A 21722-nucleotide genomic window follows, 5' to 3' on the forward strand; every position below is an offset into this window, starting at 1 on the left:
TCTGATCTGGTAAGAAAGATAAAGACAAAATATGCACATGGTATCTGTTGATTAGATAACACCACACTCTTATTAATAGGAAGTCAATGACTCTTCCCACCCAAGTACCATCTATTTATCTCCATCCCCAAACCTTAGTCTGGATCCCAACATGTCCTTCCTGGTCTCCTAATTTCAGTCTTGCTCTTCTCTTGTCCATTCTTTATTCAGTAGTTGGAGGGCTTTTCTTATCTGGAGAAGGCCCGGAACGTATGTAAGATTTGGACTCCAGAAGGGAACTGGGAATGTTCTCAGAAAAAGAAATTCCCATGTGAAGGAAGCAAGTGAAAGACTAATAGTTCCTTTGAGTAAATGAAACATGTTCCTGTGCCTGGGTGTTGGGTTATGCAAAGAAGGAGGTGGTGAGAGATGAGGAGGGACATGCAGGCAGGGTCTTGCAGGTTACGTGAAGGAGCTTGTGCTTTCTTTCATAGGAGAGTAATTGAAGGCGTGGAAGGGTTTGCAGAAATGCAGGGCATCCCTTCACACTTCCTGCTTTCCACACCTCTCCATCTTTTGTGCCCATTGGACGTTTTACTCTTCCTTGAGAGCATTCTATTATGATTCTTTTCCATATCTGCAAATGACAATCAGATTTCAGCATCCAGAATTATGGCAGATTGAGTTAACACAGATAGATATCTTTCCTTTTAGATATACTTGTCTGCAGTGGATAAAATACTTAAAACAAAATAAAATACTATAAAATTTACCCATAGGGAAAGGAAACTCTCAAGTGCTAGGAGGTAAAATGGGATTTTTGAAGCCAAAGCAGTGAGTGTCTAAGCCAATGCTAGGGGGTACCTAACCCAAATAAAAGCTCTTAAATGCTAAACACTGAAATTGTGATGTCCTCACAGGGAATCCCAAGCCAGGACCATATTATTATAGTTTGCCAGACTCTCATAACAGCACCACAACTGTACAGCTTCAAGCCACAGAAATTTATTCTGTCACAGTTCTGGAGGCCAGAAGTCTGAGATCAAGGTGTTGACAGCCTTCTAGAGGCTCTGAGGGAGAATCTGTTCCATGCCTTTCACCTGGCTTCTGGTGGTAGCTAGCAATCCTTGGTTTTCCTTGGCTTGTATATCACTCCAATCCCTGTGTCCACTGTTAGATGGCCTTCTTTCCTGTGTTTCTGTATCAAAATTTCCCTCTCCTTTCTCTTATAAAGATTTAAGGGGGCTTCCCTGGTGGCGCAGTGGTTGAGAATCTGCCTGCCAGTGCAGGGCACACGGGTTCGAGCCCCGGTCTGGGAAGATCCCACATGCCGCGGAGCAACTAGGCCCGTGAGCCACAACTACTGAGCCTGCGCGTCTGGAGCTTGTGCTCCGCAACAAGAGAGGCCGCGACACTGAGAGGCCCGCGCACCGCGATGAAGAGTGGCCCCCGCACGCCGCAACTAGAGAAAGCCCTCGCACAGAAACTAAGACCCAATGCAGCCAAAAATAAAATAATTAATTAATTAAAAAAAAAAAAGATTTAAGTCATTGGATACTATATGTTGGATCCAATACGACCTCATCTTAATTGGAGTACATCTGCAAAGTTCCTATTTCCAATTGAAGTCACATTCACATGTATTAGGAGCTATGACTTGAACATATTGTTTTGGGGAACACAATTCAATCCACTACAAGGACATTAATACAAAATTTGGTCCCAGGGTAGTGAAATACCGATAGTGCCACATCAATGCAAACATCTCCTCCAATCAAGTCACGTAGGACTCCAACAAACACACACACACACACACACACACACACACACACACACACATCTGAAGATTAGCTCACAGTAAAAATATTACAGCGCATACAAGGACATGATCTATCAATGTTCTACAATAAAGAAGTATCACGTAAAACACTAAGGGACAAAAATTTGAAATAATAAAAATTTCCAAAGGATTTGCAATTATGAGAAGAATCCACTACAAAATAGTTACTGAAGTGTTTAAGACATAAAAGAAAAAACAGAAAATAAAATGAAAGATGAGAAGAAGAGTAATGTGGACTTGGAAAAGAGAACATAGATCCTCTAGAAATAAAAAATATAGTTATTAAAGTTACAAACTTAATAAATTGACTAAGCAATAGATTAGACATAGCCAAAGGAAAAAATCAGCACATTGGAAGATGAATCTGGAGCAAGTGTTCAGAAAGAAGCACAAACTGTTGAAGACATTAAATGTATATATATGCATATATATGTAAAAGACTGAGTAAGGGGCATGGAAGACTGAAAAAGAAAATCCAATATGTATTCAAAATAACTCCAGAGGAAAGAAAGAAAATTAATGTGAATGAGGCAATATTTTAAAAGACAATGGCTGATAATTTTCCAAAATTAAGAAAAGTCAGGATCCTCAGATTGACCCCTGAGCACTCCAGATGCTCAATAGACTGCAGAATACCAAAGACAAAGAAGAAATATTAAAAAACAAACAAACAAACAAAAAACCTATAAAGGAACAGCAATTAGATTGGCAACAAAATTTCTCATCAGTAAAAGTAAAGGCCAGAAGAAAATAAAACAATACCTTTAAAATACTAGGAACAATAACATTCAACTAGAATTATACACCAGGGGACCTATCATTCAAGAAGGAGTCTAAGAGAAAGCTAAACTGAAAAAAGGGTAAGAGAATGAGTCACTAGTAATATAAAAGCCATGATTTAGGAAGTAAAATGAAACCCAGAAGAAAAAGAGTAGAAATACAAAGCAATAGAAATTATAAAAAGTAAAACCACTAGCAATCCCATCTAATGAACACAGGTATAAAAACCATGAATGAAACATTAGCACATCAAATCTAACAGTGTACCTTAAAAATACAGACAGGGTGCGGAGAAAGAGATGAATAGGCAGAGCACAGAGGCTTTTTAGGTCAGTGAAACTATTCTCTATGATACTATAGCAATGGATACAGGTCATACATTTGTCCAAACCCATAAAATGTACAACACCAAGAGTGAACCATAATGTAACCTATGGATTTGGAGCGATAATGATGTGGCATTGAAGGTTCATCGATTGTAACAAATGTACCACACTGATTGGGGATGTTGATAATGGGGGAGGTTATGCATGTGTGGGGGAAATAGGTACCTGCCTCTCAATTTTGCTGTAAATCTAAAACTGCTCTAAAAATTAAAGTCTAAAAAAATACGTGTGACAAGGAAGGGTTTACCTCAGAAATATAAGGATGGATTAATATTAGAAAATGTAATAAAATCACAAATGTGTAGGAAACACATTTTAAAATGGAAAAGGGGGTAAAACAAAGTGCATAATATCTCAGTTGATCTAAAAAAAGTATTAGATGAAATCCAACATCCAGATGTTACTCAGGATACACACACACACATACACATACACACACTTAGCTAACTATGAATAAGAAGGGAACCCTTTAAACAGGTAAAGAATATCTACCTAACACTTACAGCAAATAACATAATCTACTTATTAAACATTAGAAGCATTTCTGCAAAGTCCCAAATAACACAAGGATGCCAATTTACAAACATGATTGTTTAACTTTTTACTTTGAACTAATTTTAAACTTACAGAAAAGTTGAAAAAAAACTAGAGAAAGTCTCTTTATATCGGTCACCCAGCATCCCCTCATATTGATACTTTATATGATCATAGTACAGTTATCAAACCAGGAAATTAACATTGGTACAATATAATCAGCTAAGACCTTATTCAAATTTTGCTCGTTTGCCACTGATGTCCTTTTCCTGGTCTAGTTTCCTATAAAAGATTCTACATTATATTTCCTTGTTTAGACCTAACTGTCTCCAGTGATTTGTAATAGTTCCTTGTCTTTCGTGACCTTGACACATTTGCAAGTGTTGATCAGTTATTTTGTTGAGGGTCTCTTGGTTTGTATTTGTTTGATGTTTTCTTATGATTGGGCTGGGGTTATGCAATTTGGTAAGTCTAACACTGAAATAAGGTTGTATTCTTCTCAGTGCATCATACCATGGGGGCTCAGTACCTCCATATGTACAAGGTGTAACAAGTTGTCAGAACAGCAAGACACTACAAGCCAGAAAACTTACTGGTTTAAGAATTGGAATGAATAAAGCAAATTGTCTTTTTTTTTTTTTTTTTTTTCCACAGATAATGCTTGTCTACATAGAAAAGCCAAGACAATCACAGACCAACTATTAAAACCAATTATATAGTTTAGCAAGTTTGCCGGATAAAAGATCAAAATATAAACTACTTTCATATTTTTATTCACATGCATTAATCAATCTGAAAATGTAATAATAATAGAATAAAGCATAACATAAAAATATCCAAGGTACCTAGAAGGAAATATAACAAAGATATACAAGATTTATGGAGAAATTTATTAAAAATTTACAAAACATGAAAGAATAACAAAACGCATATGAGATACACTTCATTCATGGACTGGAAAAATAAATAGTCAAAATAAAACAATTCTCCCTAAATTGATGTATAAATTCAATGTAACTTGAACCAAATTCTCAGCATAGCTTTTCTTGGAATTAGACAACTGATTCTAAAAAATTATAAGAAAATAAACCATCAAGAAGAACCAATACAATTTGATGTGAGATTTTTTTATAAAGCTTTAGTAAATAATACTGTGCTTTTGATGCAAGGATAAATAAATTGATCAATTGAAAAAAATGGAGCAGAAACAAACTTACATATTTTGGGTACCTGGTATATGAAAGAGATGGCATTAAAAACCAATGAGGAAAGGATGGATTACTCAAAATGGTTTTTTTGATAACTGGTTATTCTTATTAACTGCCATGTCACACCATATGGATTAAAGGTCTAAATCAAAATATCAACACCCTTAAAAGTCTAAAGGTCTAAAGTTAAAAAGTCAAAATTGCAGAAGTTCAGAAAACAACAGAGGAGACTATCTTAATGGCATAAATTAGGACAACTTAAAGCCTAAATAAATAAATAGGCCATACAGTAAAAATTGCATACAATTGACTACTCTAAAATTAAAAACTTCCACACAATAAAATACACATAAAGTAAGTGAAAGGACAGGTAAACAAAACATCACAAACTCGTAAAATGGACAAAGATTTAGTATTCAGGACATCGCATAACCTAGATTATAAAACGCACATTTTTCACACTTTGATATCTCTAAATTTGGATATATCTTACTATTGAGAAAGCAATTGGCGATAGCTGATCAAGTTAAGAATGCTCATACCCTCTGACCCAGCAATTCTGCTCCAGATATATACCTTAAACCAGTGTTTTTCAAACCTTAGGTCCTAACTCATTGTTGAATCACAGAAGTAATTTAGTACGTCACTCTCAGAATTTAAAAGGGAATAGAATAGAATAGAGTAGAAATACAGCAGAACGTACCTCAGTTTTGTTTCCGTTAAATGCATGTAAATATGTTTATGTATGTTTGCACCTGGGCCTGTGGATGACAATACATAATGTAGTCAGACTGTGGGTCCTTGTCAAAATGGGGATGAAAAACACTGCCCTAGCGAAATTCTGACAGACATGAACAAGGAGGCATATACAAGAATGTTCACTGGAGAACTATACTTAATAGAAAAAACTTTGAAAGGTGTAAATATTCATCAAAAGTAGAAAAAATAGATTATTATAAACTCATAACAAAATAACATTCAACTGCAGAATATATTGAACTAAGTCTACAAGGATCAACTTGGATAAATGTCAAAAACATAATTTGAATGGAAGATGTAACTTCCAAGAGGGCTTATAGAGTCTGATACTATTTTGAAATATTTTTAAAAATCAAAATCATACATTTTATAAATACAGGACCACCAGGGAACGAGACTAGTAGTTACCTTTGGGAAAGGATGGCGACAGAGAGAGGGAAGGAGAGAGGGAGAAGGAAAATTAAACTGTTGGTTGCAAGCTCTTTAATTCTGTTGGTAACATTTTCTTTTTTACCAATACAAGATCTCCAGAAAACTTGGCAAAATGTTGACGTTTATATCTACTTAGTGTTATATTAATGGCTGTACTTTTTGACTATTTGCTTTGCTTTATAGTAAAAAAAAAAAAAAATTTCTTGAGAGCAAGACAAAGTAACACATGTATCATGCCCCATATTCTCAGCATCCAGGGCATGTTTGGGATGCAGTGTTTTTAATTCATTGGTTAGTCAACCAATGGACTTTGGAATATTTAATGCCATTAGAGAACATTCTAGTACCATATCTCATGTATGAAATAACCTGGTAGAGCCCTCAGGCTTGCAGGGAGAGGGTGGGCAGCACTGGCAGGTGACAGCCTTGCGGCCAGTGGCTCCATTCATTCCAAAGGACTCCACAGGGAAGCAGCAGGAGATTTCAGACATCCCAGACAATGTATTTGTGATGAAGATGACAGTATGGAGAAAAATATCATTATCCTTCCTTCTTTAAGAACTCAAAGTCAGAACCAGGAAAGGATGTTTGGTTGCCGGATGCCTTTCATCAGTGTCAAGAATTCCCAGGAGGATATCTTTCTCCCAAGAGACTGGGGGACAGAGGAAAATCTTAGGGCAGCAGGGGACCACCCAGTGTGTCTTAGACTGCCATCGAGTTGGAGATTCAGAGAAAGGGTGGGGGGCGGGAAGAGAGAGGCAAAGAGGGTCTCTGGCTCCGGGGAATGGCTGAATTCCTGCTCTGACCCTGTGCGGTTCTATAAATTCCACTGCAGCTCTCCTGGTGAGGAGTAGAGGCAGCTGTTTGTACTCAGGACACTTCCCCTTCCAGTCTGCAGCTGTGATGGATTCTGTTGCTCTCAGGGACAGGACAGAAATAGGTTGGTGGAGGCATACATTTCCCTGGTTTAGAGAGAGAGAGAGAGAGTTGACAGAGAGAGGAAAGATTGTCCACACCCACTCTTCCCTGTCTGAGACGCTGCTTTGGAGGGTACGCAGTTCCAAGCCCTTTGAGGTTGATTAGAAGTGAAAGTCCACTTAGTAGCTGATCACAGTGTTAAGGAATCGATTTGCCCCAAATTAATTTTTAGTGCTTGTTACAGACTGACCATTGTTACCAGTTAGGGGAGGTAGGGGGCAGAGGGAAAATTCTTAGGTATAATTTTAAAATCCCCCTGACTTGTCCTCTTTTAAGAGAGAAATCTGATTTATTTGGACAAAGAAGAGGGATTTTCTGTTCTTCTTTCCCTAGCAGTGGACTTGTCGGGGCGCAGGGAGAGAGAGGGTCTGTTCTCATTTGGAGAGTGAATGCACTGGCAGACCAGAACAAAACGCAGGCTGGACAGAGCAAGTCCAGGACTGAAAAAGGATGCACCAGAGGAGAAAAGGGTTAAGGAGAAGGAATAGAGAACTAGAGAATGAAATAATTCCTAAAAGTTATTTGGAGTTTACTATAGATCAATCACTGTTCATAGCATCTTACATACATCATTTTATTTAACCCTCTAACAACCCTCAGGTATAAGTACAGTAGAATTATTACAAATGAATAAAGTGAAGTACAGAAAGTTAAGTAACTTACCTGTGGGAGTCAATTAAGTCAGCTCACCACTGTGGCTGTCCGTCAGTATCCGCGGCAGATCGATTCCAGGACCCCCATGGAGACCAACATCCTCGGATGCTCAAGTCCCTTATACAGAATGGCGTAGTATTTGCATATAACCTATGCACATCCTCTTGTACACTTTAAATCATTTCTAGATTACTTATAATATCTAGTACAAGGTTAATGCTATGGAAATAGTTTTCTGTGCATGGCAAATTCAAGTTTTGCTTTCTGGAACTCTCTAAAAATTTTTTCCAAATACTTTCAATCCTCATTTGGTTGAATCCATGGATGTAAAACCTAGGGGTATGGAAGGCCTGTACAACAGTTCCCCTGCTTCTGAGTACCTGACAGGATCTCACATTCCTGCTTCCTGAAGGCAGATATTACCATTGACTTGCTTTGTCCTATAAAAAATGAGTGGAGGTGACACGTGCCACTCTGGACAGAGATTTAGGACATAGTGCTTCCTCTGTCCTTGTTCCCTTCCCCTTACCATGACAAATCAGAGACACTCCAGATGGAGGCATTGCCATCAGCCTGGGTCACAGAGTGAAGAGACATGACCGAGTTGTGCATTGATCAGAAAGCCCAGCCTAGAAGCTTCAGCTATTTAAACAACTGTGTAAGCAGCTAATTCAATGAATTCAATTCTTTCTTACTTAAAATACCTGCAGGGGTTTCTGTTTCCTTCCCTGACTGATACACTTAAATAAGGACTCCTGCAGAATCTGATACAGTGAACCACTCCCTTCTTGACCCTCTCCCCTTTGTTTCCATGGCACTGTTCTTTTTTGAGTTTTCTTACTCCTTCCCAGTGCCCTTTACAGGTTTAGCACCTTCTGTCCATCTATAAATGTTGGTGTATTTCAGATTTGATTCTTGGCAATCTTCTCTTATTGCACAGTTTGCCTGTAAATTTATATCCACATGTTTATTTATCATCTATATCTATGCCTGCCAATACATGGATGGCTATCTTCAGATCAGACCTCTCTTCTGAGCTCCAGATCTGTATTTCCAGCTGACTCCCAGAAATCTCTGTCTCAGCATTAAAATTCAAAACAAAATCCATCCTCCTCAGTAACACCAAACCTGCACCTCCTCTGGTGTTTCACATCACAAATCAGTTCATGACTTCTAAGAGAAACCAGTCTTCTTCAACTATTCCTTTCACCAACCCTCATACGTCACCTCCCATCCGTCAGCAGTGCTTCTCTTTCTGTTACCTTTTCATTTGTTCAGAAAATATTTATGAAACACCTAAATGTGTTGGGAATATCATGTCAGACAATGGTGAACAAGATGTGGTCCCTGCCCTCAAAGAGCTTAGCTTAGTTCACACTGTCACCATGTCTCCCCAGCCTATTACAATAGCCTCCTAAGAGGTGCATCTCTCCAATCTACCATGTTGTGGCCCAGTGACCTTTCATTATTGAAAACTGAGCTTAGAATATGTCTCCTGTGCTCAGAGAGGTCTGGTTCTGAATACCTGCCCTTAAACTGGTTAGTTGTATACCATGTGTAAATTAACTAAAAAAATTTTTGTGTGATTCTCCTTTTATGTGACCTAGACATCAGGTAGCTCAATAAATATTAGTTAATATTAGTAAAATGCAAATTTGACCAGGTGACTAGCCAGCTTACATTTCCTTTGTGAATCTTTACTGTGGATAAGATAAAGTCCAACCTCTTTGGCATAGGGTACTAGAAGCTTAGTGACCCAAGAGAGGATGAATTTGCTTTTAGTTTTCTCCACCCTCACACTCCCGCCATGTGTTCCTACCGCACTGAATGACTGGTACTGAATGTACCTGTTCCAGTCTTTCTGGCCTCTGTGCCCTTGCACATTTTGTTCTTTCTGCCTAGAATGCTCTTTTCTTGGTCATCATGGACTCCTGATCATCTTTCAATTCATCCAGCAACATTTATTGGCCATTTATAATTTTCCAGACACTGCATTAGGCATTCAGGACTCAATATTTTATAAGGCATTGTAGCTGTTCAGGAGATCCTTACAGTTTAATGAGAGAAGCAGCCAGTAAGCAGGTCATTACAATACCAAGTGATGGGAGCCATGATGGGCAGAGGAGGACAGAGGAAAGTTGTTTACCTTGGATTCGGAGGGTCCTAGAAGATTTCTGGGTTGAGGAGATGCCTGAGCTAAGTTTTAAAAGAGGAGATGGAGGAGAGGAAGAGAGAGTATAGTCCATGCTTTTGAGGAATTTTGCTGTATAGGGGGACAGAGAAATAGGATACAAACTCTTGGAGGAAATTGGGTTGAGAGGTTATTTTTTTTAAGATAGGAAATACAAAAACATGTTTGTATACTGATGTAAATGACCCAACTGACCCAATATAGAGAAGCAGTAATCGATGGCAAAATGAGAGGGGAATAATTGAATCACTTTGCTGTACACCTGAAACTAACACAACATTGTAAGTCAACTATATTTCAATTTTTTAAAAATGAGAGTGGACCACGCTCCCGGTGCAGGGGGCCTGGGTTCGATCCCCGGTCAGGGAACTAGATCCCACATGCATGCTGCAACTAAGAGTTCGCATGCCACAACAAAGGAGCCCACATGCCACAACTAAGGAGCCCACCTGCTGCAACTAAGACCTGGTGCAGCCAAATAAATAAATTAATTAAATAAATATTTAAAAAAAAATGAGACTGGAGAGTTGCTAAAGTGCTAGCTTCGAGAAGACAAAAGAAGACAGGATCCAATGTGCAAGTAGAGGGCTTGGCCAGAGATTGGAGCATGGGGGAGGGGCGGGCTCATCTGCAGTAACCTCATGTCTGCCTTCTCCTCTGGTGTACTCCTTTTCATCTTTCTAGAAGTCCTTATTACCATTTTCCCAGCAGGGATAGGATTTTAACCATACCTCTGTATGCAGAAGGCTCTCAAAAATTTATCTGTGGAATGAATAATGAATGACGAATGACCTAGATACTGTACCAGCATGTGCAAACCTAAAACACAAAACTTGCTGTCCAAAGGAAAGAATAATTGAATTACAAATTATCCTTTGGAACACACTTATTCCTAAGTTGAAAAGTGCCTTTAAATTTCGTTATTGCCAACAATTTGACTTTTAAGTGGACTTAAATGATATTGCAACTTTTTTGCGAATTCTGTTTACACAATTGTCCACTTCAAAAAATAATTTCGTGTTATGCAGAGAAGCCCTCAAATTTTGATATTTTGAATATTTGCCATGAACTAAAGAAAATATTTCTTAAAGTAGAAAGATTTAATTATGTAATCGTTCATCACAGCAATGTTAATAATAATAAAAGAATTGGAAAAAAGTAATCTGTAAGAGGAAATTACATTAAAATATTTATTAAATTCGATACAACCACGAAATTAATGAGAAAAAGAATAGGCATATTTAATGACACAAAACCTATTTATGACATATATTTAAGCAAAATAAACAGTTTACAAAGCATATGTTCAATATTTGTTTTAGGAAAAATTATAAATTTAGACATTGAAAAAATTCCTGGAAGGATATATACCAAAGTATCACATAATTTTCCCTACATGTTTGAATCAGGGGTGGGTTTTTTCTTTTTTTTTTTTTTTTTCTTGCTTTTCTAAATTTTCTAGTTTTTTTGGTGATGAAAATATAGTATTTCTGATTTTTAAATGTTATTTTTAATCAAGAAAAATGCATATTCTATCAACTCCTTCAGTCAACATTATACCTACATGGCCCATAGTTCTCCATCACTAACATCCTTAATAGACCACATTTTCCTGTACCTTTTCCTTTCACAGGCAAAAAGCAGTTAACTCTCGTGTTAAATCTCTTCTGACACAAAAGGCTGTCCACACAGTGTTAGCATTCATCTGGGAGGAGTGTAATGGTGTGGCAAACATTTTCTATGTTCCATTCCAGACCAGGAAATATACAGGTGATCTGGGTATGTCAGGAGTAAATATTCATGATCAATGGGTATCTTGATTATCCTGAAAAATGCTCTGTGAAAGTGTGACTCTTTCTTCAGGTGGTAGATTATTATTCATTTATCATCTCAGAATATTTCATTTTCTCCAATGCAAGTGTGATGTTTAAAAAAGAGCCTTCGGTTTTTTTTCAATTGAGGGAAAGGAAGCTTCATTGAAACTGGTGAATGCACTGTGCCTTTAATACAGAATCTATAGCATCTTCAAAAAAGGCATTGAAGAAATATTACAAAACAGGTGTTAGTGTTTCTGAGCTTGGCTGGTTTTAGGTAAAAGTAACACTTTCAATTTTATGTACTTAATGCCCTCCATCTCAGCTATCCTTAATTTCCACTGTAATCTTCTCCAAAATTAACTTCCAATAGAACACAAGCTTTCTCTCCAAATATAGCCTCCACCAGCACTAAAATAGCAAGCTTTTTTTTTTCTTTCTATTTCTTCTTGGTCACAATCAGAGAAGAGAGAATTCAGTAAAATTCTTCCCTTTGAGGATCATGTTAGCATAATTTGAATCCTTTTGGGAAAATAACAACCCACTCTAGATATGTAGAGGACAGGTGTTTGAACTGTTAATATTTTATGTGGCTAGTGTGTTCCTTCAGCCCTAGAATGGACTTTGACGATGCAGCTGTGTGGACTTCTCCATAAGTCAGGTGATGGGAAGCAGGCAGGCGGTCAGTTTGTCTCACACTGTACATTTTCATTGGTACTGGGGCCGAGAAGAATGCTGATATGTGTGGAATAAAGACATTTCAAAATAGAACATGAGAATGGAAAGGATCTTCACATTCATGGGGGGGAATGCAGAATTATAAATATATGGGGAATAAGTGTCAGAGAGAAAAAAATGGAATAGAACAAGATTACTAGATTAATTAGATGTAGGATGCCCAGCTAGCTGAGAAAATATCAGTCCTAGTCAAAGGGAAAGAGGTATAAACTGGAGATTTACAGAGCTTTTTCCACATAAAAAATTAAGAACAGAGCACAGGAGAGGTATGAGACTAGATGCATAATAAATGTTCCGATATGACACCTCTTTTCACCCTTCAAAGGGAGAATTTTGAAGTGAGCAGGGAACACATGCAAAGGGAAATGTAGTTTATTTGGAGAGAACAAGGCTTTGGAGAGGGAAAGATTTGAGAGTGGCTTTCCAGCTGTGTCTCATGGGGCAAGAACACTTACCCCTCCACCTTGTCTTTGCTTTCTCTTGTTTAAAATGAGCAAGTTAACCTCTACCTCCTTGGAGTTTTATTATCTCTGAAAGTAGGTGGTATAATACCTGATATATGATTGATGCTAAACCAATAGTACCTATAATTATTTCAGAGAATGTTCAAACCTTTAAATATAGCTTCCCAAGAAATGTTTGGTTACTCTGGCTTTGGGGTATGAATAACATAGTGATGCCCCAACACGTTTGTCCAATGTAGCCAATGTTCTTCACTCTTTACGAATAAACCAATGTAATACACCAGTTAATTGATAAATAATATGTTTTTTCACCAAGCATCATGATTCAGTGTTAAAAGTTGTAAATATATTGTAGATATGTTTTGCTTTTGTTATATAAATTTAGGAACTAGACAGCAACCAGAATGGAGAAATGGATAAGAGAGCAACAGAGGGCAGGCTGAGTATGACCACAGTCTTCGGCTCTGGTGTCAAACAGACCTGGTTTGAAAGACTGGTTCTGCCCAGTTAATGCTCTGTGACCCTGAGCAACTTACTTAAACTGTGTAAGTATCAGTTTCTTCAACTCTATAAATAAACATAGTAGATATTAACTATTGTTATTCATGATTAAGGCATAAGTGGGTGACCAAGAGTGGAAATGCAGCAGATCTCAAGTCCTTGCCTTGCCTGGTACAGAGTTGCAGGCTTATGGTAAGAACTTGGAGTGTCCAAAATGGGACACTATGGGATCTATGGGATCTATGTTTGTAGGTAGAAACATGATTTTCTCTGACTCTTGATTAGGTGTTGACAGCTCATTTCATATTAAATAAATCATTTTGAGACATTTTTTACGTTACTTTTAGGTATAGTGGGATCTACCCAAATGCTGCCTCTGTAAAGCATAGGTCATCACAGGCACATATGTATATTGGTAAAAGTGAAAAAGTGACATGTGTCATAAGAAAAGTATAGATCAAATGTTATGGGAGTTTAAAAGATTATTACTTCCAGTTGGAGGGAATAGAAATGTGATTTTTAAAAAAGCTCCCCACACTTTAAACCCAACAAATGCCATATCTGAATAGGGGGTCATTGAGACACAAACAAGTTCTGTGCTCCAGTTCAATCAGGGGACATTTGGGTACAAATTGGAACTGTGTCAAAAATAGCACCATAAACCAATATTTGGTTCCTTTTTGATTTAAGGTAAAAGATCGGTTTGAATTCTTTTTTTTTTTTTTAACATCTTTATTGAAGTATAATTGCTTTACAATGGTGTGTTAGTTTCTGCTTTAAAACAAAGTGAATCAGTTATACATATACATATGTTCCCATATCTCTTCCCTCTTGCATCTGCCTCCCTCCCACCCTCCCTATCCCACCCCCCCTATCCCACCCCTCTAGGTGGTCACAAAGCACCGAGCTGATCTCCCTGTGCTATGCGGCTGCTTCCCACTAGCTATTCTTGAGTGGCAGTTCCAGTATGTAATATTGGTGGAACGGGCTGGTCAGAAATTTTGGTTCTGATTCAGTTATCTCATATAAGATTAGCCTTAGAGAAGAAGGAGCTAATTGTATCAGAACTTCCAAAATATGACAAGGGCTATAAACCAAAGATTAAGCCTTACTAATGATCATTACAGAGAACTGTTCATCAGCCATCACTTTTTGTCTATACTCATCTACATGAAAAGCAATTTGTCCCAAAGACTCAAAACCACTATCCTGCATAATATGACATGTAGTCTATTGTGAAAAAGAAGTACAGTTAGTTAGTTGAATCTGGAACTACATGGGGGTTAAGGGACACCAACTCCTGCATAGTCGAAAATCCAAGTACTGTTATCTCTGTCTCAAAAACGAAGGAATGATTCACCCAAGGGCAGGAAGCCGAAACAGTTGGATAGAGTCAGGACTCAAACCCTAGTTCTCTTGATTCTACACATTGTGCTCTCTAATGGAACACAAACTTTCCCCCATCCTTACTTAATTTAAAGATCTGTAAAATGAAAATATAGGTACTTTATTTATATTTTAAAATCTGTGTTGTTCAAGGGTCAACTGTATAACCTTAATTGTAAATGGGCTCACTACTCTCAAATAAAATAGTTCTTATTTTGAATGGGGATCAAAATAGCAGATTTTCCTCCATGTGGCAAAACCAAGCAATGAAAAGAAATCCTTTCCACAGAGTCTATATTTTTTGTGACCTATGCATTCTTGAACAGTCTGTTGTTGCATACCTAGAGTCTCTGTGACTCTAAGATTTCATAACTAAAATTTAGTTTAGACCACTTGAAGTCTCCCTTGTTTAGACTACTTCTTTTAAATTTTAGTGATGAAAAGAATCAGCTTATTACAGATTCCCTACGCCCGTTTCCAGATATTCTGATTCAGTGAGTCTTGGAGTCAATATACATCACAGGAGTCAGAATACATCACAAGCAGCGCCAAGCCATTCTGATGTAAGTAGTCCATAGACTGCCTGAGAAACCTGCTATAGATTTACTAAGCTTGATATAATGGCCTCCTTTAATCAAAGATCTAGTAAGTATTTTCTTCCTTCAGTTTCTAGAACACATCCTGTTCCCATTTTCACTTTTTCTTAAAAATGGCACTCATTTCTGGGCCAAATCTAGGCCAGGCTGTGAAAGAGAAAAATATTCCTTGTGCACAACTCTTTCTAAATGCTCGACGCTAGTGGTCTTCTAAGTGGTGTGTGTACCCTAAAAGCTACACGAAGTGACTTACTGGGGTGTGGGGAAAAACTAGAGTTTCTATTTCTATTCGCTTTATCTGAAAAGAAAAATTAAACTTCACCAATTTGAATGAATTGGGACAATAGTGTGTATGCACTGTTTCTAAGTAAGTGAATTTACACATAGAGGCACGCACACTCTGACACTTTTCACTGATAGAAATGAGTAGTGAAGAGGCTGAGTACCAGCTGCTGTAATCAATAAAGTTCCCATTTCTCTAAATCTTTCAGCATTTATTATTGCCTTGTATCATTGCTTATGTTTAATGCATTTATGCCTTCTTTTCCCAATTAGAATGCAAACTGGAAGACAGGAATGGGTTATTCAACCCTCTCCCCACACCCAGCACTCAACCCCAAGTTTCCAATTAGTGGGCATTTAATAGCTGTTTGGAGATGAACAAACTTGTCTTATGTCATTGTCTATTAGTTCTTTAATTTCAAGGTGATTGGCAGTACCACTGACTGTCCTTTCTTACCTCTTTGTTTCCATACATTCTGTCATCCAGAACTGCTCTCTACTCACATTCCCTGCTGATGAACATATATGTCTTCTCTGTGGCTCAGCTCCAATATTATCTCTTCTCTGCTGGCTTTCCTACTTCCCCAGCTTCAGTTAGCCCCACTTCCTTCCTGGCTTTCCAGAGTAACTGATACATGGCTCTTTCATAGTAACTGCCATGCTGTGTGCAAGCCTGAACTCTCTCTGGATTCCAAGTTTACACTCAATGCCTGTTCTTGAATGATTGGTTGAATAATGAATGAAGGAACCAAAAAACTGCCTTTATCCTTTGTCTGTGGATTTTTAAAAAAATCTTAGAAATATGTTAAAAGTCTACAAGAGTAGATAGCATCATCTAATCACCTTAAAGGGATTTTTCACAACAGCTTTTCATTTCAATGTGTGAATAAGGAATTGTTGTGCTAGAGCTAAAAAATTTTAGGCAATGCTTTAGTTCAGTTTCCTTTCAAAGGTAGCAATTTATAAACAATTACTAATGAGAAATGCTCTGAAGAATGCACAAGCACCCGAGTGCTGATGGGTTAATATGGTGATTTCAGAAAGTAAATAGATGAAGGCAACTATAAATAAAAGAATAAGAAATAAACTTAGTTAAAGTGCACCTTATTGGAATAGACATTTTAAATGACTCTCCACGTTTTGTTTATCTAAATGAATATTTGAACCTAGTGTTTGGAAATTTTCTATAAATTGTTCCAATTATTTTTAAACCTCATATTTCCTAGCAGCTGAGAGTGACTCCATCACATTAAGTGCACATTTCCAGAATGATTTCAACTGAGATGTTTTGTAATGCGCTCTGGTTGCTATTCTGTATTCTATACCTAAAACTCTAAAGAGATTACCAGAACTCTGGGGCCCAGGAAGTGATTAAAAGGCCTTCTTTTATTCTGAAAAAGAGGGACAAAATGTTCTGATCTCTAAAGTTAGTGAATATTTACACCTATCAATGGGAAAATACTTTATTTATTTATTTATTTATATACTTATTTATGGCAAATCCAGTGATTGAGGTAAGTAATGGGGTTGTAAAAAGTAACTGCTATTCAACACTATTTGTCTGTAATGGAATTGGCACTGAGTAAGAAAATGACTGTCTCATTTCCACAGCCAAATGTCCATTTACTATTGCATAGGATAATGAAAAGTAGGTCTAGGCCACTTATCTGACTCAGGAACATTTAGAAGGGCAAAAATTGCATGTAAATACAAATTTGGTTACATCGACAACTTTGATGTCTTGCCTGGTGCTTTAAACATCAGTCATCTAACTCTAAATCTCACTTCGGTAACATACTACCCATCCTCCTTCCATATTTGAAATTAAAATGACAACAAAGTGTACGGGAAGAAGAAATAGGAAGTCACAACTGTTTTTTCTCCATTCCAGATGCTGGAAATTCAGAAGTTAATAAAACAGAAGTATCCCTTCCCCCAAAGAACTTCTTGTCTGGGGAGACAGGAAATGAAGAAGTAAACACATAAAGAAACAAAATCATTTCAAACAATGAGAAATGCCATGATGGAAATTGGATGATATGAGAGAAGATACCTTCTGGGCATGGAGTGGAGGAAGGTGGGTCCTACTTTGATATTATTGTCAGTTTATTGCCGATTTGAGAGGACATTCAAGCAGAGACTTGGAAGGTTCCTCCCTATGAGGAACCAAGCAGGGAGAATTCAATTATCAAGCTCTGTGGTAGGAAGCAGCTAGCATATCTGAAACAGAATGAGCAAGGGATTGGGTACAGTAGGAAAAATAAGCCAGCTAATGTGGTGTCATTATATATATATGTCACGTCACTATACGCAATGCCATATTTCTGCCAATAATACATAACCTGAACTTAATCATGAGGAAAGAAAAGATAAACCCAAATTCTGCAAAAATAACTGATGTGTAATCTTTAAAAATGTCAGTAGTGAAAAAACAGTGAAAGATGGAGGAACTGTTCCAGATTAAAAGAGACAAAAAGAAAAAAAGAAAGAAAGAAAGAAAAACACAATCAACTGCAATGTTCAATACTGAGATTGGATACTGGATTGAAGGACATGTGGTTGCTATAAAGAGCATGACTGAGAAATTGGCAAATTTTAAATAGGAAATATTAAATAATATTATGGTATCAAAGTGCACATTTGATCATTGCACATGATCTTAGAGACTATCCTTGTTCTTAGGAAACTCATGCTAAAGTACTTAGAGATACATAAGCATGAGAGAAAGAAAATGTGGCAAAATATTAATGATTAATAGATTTGGGTAAAGTTAAGTGGGAGTTTATTGAACTATTATTGTTCTTCTCTACGTCTGGAATTAGTTGAAAATTAAAGGTTAAGAAATATCACTCTGGCTGCTGTGTGAATTCTTTTTAAGGAGACAACGGAAGCAGTGAGGCCAGTTAGGAGGTCTCTGAAGCCCTCCATGTGAAAGATAGTAGTGGCTTCAGGTAGGAAAATTATAACACATTTATCTTTATCTGATTTTAGGAAGAAATTTCACAATTAAGTATGATGTTAGCTTTAGGTTTTTAGTAGTCATTGTTTATTAGATTCAGGAAATTCCCTTCTATTTCTGGTTTATTGAGAGTCTCAGGAATAGATATTGGACTTTGTCAAATGCTTTTTCTTCATCTTTTGAGATAACATATTTTTTTTTCTTTTTTAGTTTATTAAAGTGGTGATTTTCATTGACTGATCTTTAAATGTGGAGCCATCCTTGCATTCCTCAGATAAACCACACTTGATGTCCACTCTTCCGCTAGAACAAGAAGTGGGTTTTGCAAGATAGTAGAATATGAGCTCAATTTACGAAATCAGTTGTATTTTTACATATACGCAACGAACAATCAGAAATTGAAATTAAAAAACACTATTTACAATAGCATTAAATTATGATCTACTTAGTGGATAAATCTAACAAAAGATGTGTAAGACCTCTACACTAAAAACTACAAAATGCTCCTGAGATAAATTAAAAGATATTTAGATAAATGTGGAGCTATACCTTGTTCATGTCTTAGAAGACTCAATATTGTTAAGATGCTAATTCTCTCAGAATTGATCTACAGATTCCAAACAATCTCAATCAAAATTCCAGGATGCTATTCTGTAAAGATTGACAATCTTATTGTAAAAATCATATGCAAATGCATAGAACCAAGAATAGATAAAACAAACTTGAAAAAGAAGAACAAATTTGTATGACTTGCACTACTATTTCAAGATTTATTATAAAGTGACAGTAATCAACACAGTGTGGTATCAAAACAAAAATAGGTAAACAGATAAAGGGAGCAGAATGGAGAATCCAGAAATAGATCACACATTTATGGACAACTGACGCCTGACAAAAGTACAAAGGTAATTCCATGGAGAAAGAATAGTCTTTTCAACAAATGGTGCTGGAATAAGTGGAGATCCATATGCACCTCTCCTCCAAAATGAACTTTGAGCTATGTATCACACCGTATATGAAAATTAGGTCAAAATGAATTGTAGAACGAAATGTGAGACCTAAAATGATAAAATTTACTGAAGAAAACATGGGTGAAAATTATTGTGACCTTGAGTTGGGCAAAGATTTCTTAGATTCCACACTAGAAGTCCTAAACCTAAAAGAAAAAAATGGTAAGTGGACTTCATCAAAATTAAAACCCTTAGCTCTTCAAAAGATGCTGTTAATAGACTGAAAAGATAGACTAGAGAAAATATTTAAAAGATACATATGATAAATAACTTGTGTCCAGCATATATAAAATCCTCAAAACCCAATAATAAAAAAAAAACTTAATTCTTAAAAAACGATCAAAATATTTGACTAGACATTTCATCAGAGAAGACATAGAGGTGGCAAACAAGCATATGAAAAAATGCTCATCATCTTCAGTCATTAGGGAAATGCAAATTAAAATCATAATTACAGACTTATTAGAATGGCTAAAATTAAAAAGACTGACCATACCAAGCACTGGCAAGGATATGGAAGAATGGGCACTCTCATTCACTTCTGGTGGGAATATAAAATGGTATGCCTTTCTGGAAAATTTCATCAGTTTCCAAAAACGATAAAGATGCACCTTTTATGATCCAGCTATTCCCCTCACATTATCTATGCGAAAAGAGAGCGTTTGCCATACAAAGAGTTATACACAAATGTCAGAGCACTTATGATTTCCCCAAACTAGAAATAATTCAAATTTCCATCTACAATGAATGGATCAACAAATTACGGTTTATCCATAAAATAGAAAACTACTTGGTAATAAAAAGGAATGAACTATGGACACATGCAGTGATATTGATGAATCACAAAATAATTATGCTGAGTGAAAGAAGAATACATACTGTCATTTATATAAAACTCTAGAAAATGCAAACTAATCTCTAGTGACAGAAAGTAAGTCAGTGGGTGCTTGGGCATGGGGTCATGGATGGGATGGGACAGACTCTAAAGGATGAGAGGAAACTTTGGAGGTGATGATTTTGCAGTTGTATACATGTGTCGAAACTTTAAAATTGTACTTATTTTTGTACAAAATTGTATAAAAATGTTAAATTGTACATTTTAAATACATGCAGTTGATTGCACATCAATTATATCAAACAAATTATGAGGCATGTGTTAAAGATTCTAATAAAGTATTTTAGAATTTATAAACCAAAAATGACCATTGAAAAGCTTTCTTATAATTGTATTTATTTCATTTTTCTTAAGAACTAATAAGTGAAATAAAAAGAACTGTTTTCTCAAAAGAAAATTCCAGGAAGATTTGGTTATCCCACTAGTTCCTGGGTAGATGTTTTTACCTTTTAAGGTAGCTGGATCCAGGCATATACCTCCACAGTTTATTCACTGTAAATTTTATTTAGGCTAATTTCTCATATACTCCCACATATTGCTAAAAGCTTTATTGCTTCTTCATCTCTGATTATTGCTAAAATTTTATTGCTTCGTGCAACTATGATCAGAGTCAAGTATAGCCAAGTGACATGAAGTCGTGCTATGTGTCAGTCACTGTTTCAGTAAAAATTCCTTACTTCACTGCTAATCATCTGAAGACACTCTGTCAAATTTAACTATAACTTCTTTATGGTTGGATCATCTTTAATCATTTATAATGTAGAAATAAGAAAAAAAAAGTCTGATATCTTTAGCCTCAGTATGCTATCAAAATGAAAAATGGCATATAAAATGTACTTAGAAAATTGCCAAGCATCACTCAACCAGTGGTTTTTAACACGGTTATCCCTTTCTCATTGTATCTCAATGAATGTCCATCCATATGTCTGTCTATAAGCATCACTCTCCTAGGTGTCTGTTTCTAGAAAGAGCAAACTATCAAACATCCCAAGGTAAACAAACAAACAAACAAAAAAAAAAAACCAAGAAACAAAAAGCAGCTAGTAAATGATGGAGCTGGACTTCAAACCCTCTCTACCTGAACCCGAAATCTGTGTTCGTCACCATTCTAGTGCTCTGCTCCCGACAAATGCCAACCAATGCCCCTGAAATATAGTATAATAGATTCTCATAGTAGGTGCTTAATAAATATTTCTGGAATTGAACAGAATTGAAGCTTGTATTAGGAAGAGGAGATGATTACATTCCAATACTTTTTTGCATGGTAACATGACCTTTGTGTGGCTTCCTTAACAAAGAGCAATGCAGCTTAATTTCTCTGCAGTTCCCTGAATAA

Source organism: Eschrichtius robustus, chromosome 9, assembly GCF_028021215.1.
Source record: "Eschrichtius robustus isolate mEscRob2 chromosome 9, mEscRob2.pri, whole genome shotgun sequence".
NCBI classification, from domain to species: domain Eukaryota; kingdom Metazoa; phylum Chordata; class Mammalia; order Artiodactyla; family Eschrichtiidae; genus Eschrichtius; species Eschrichtius robustus.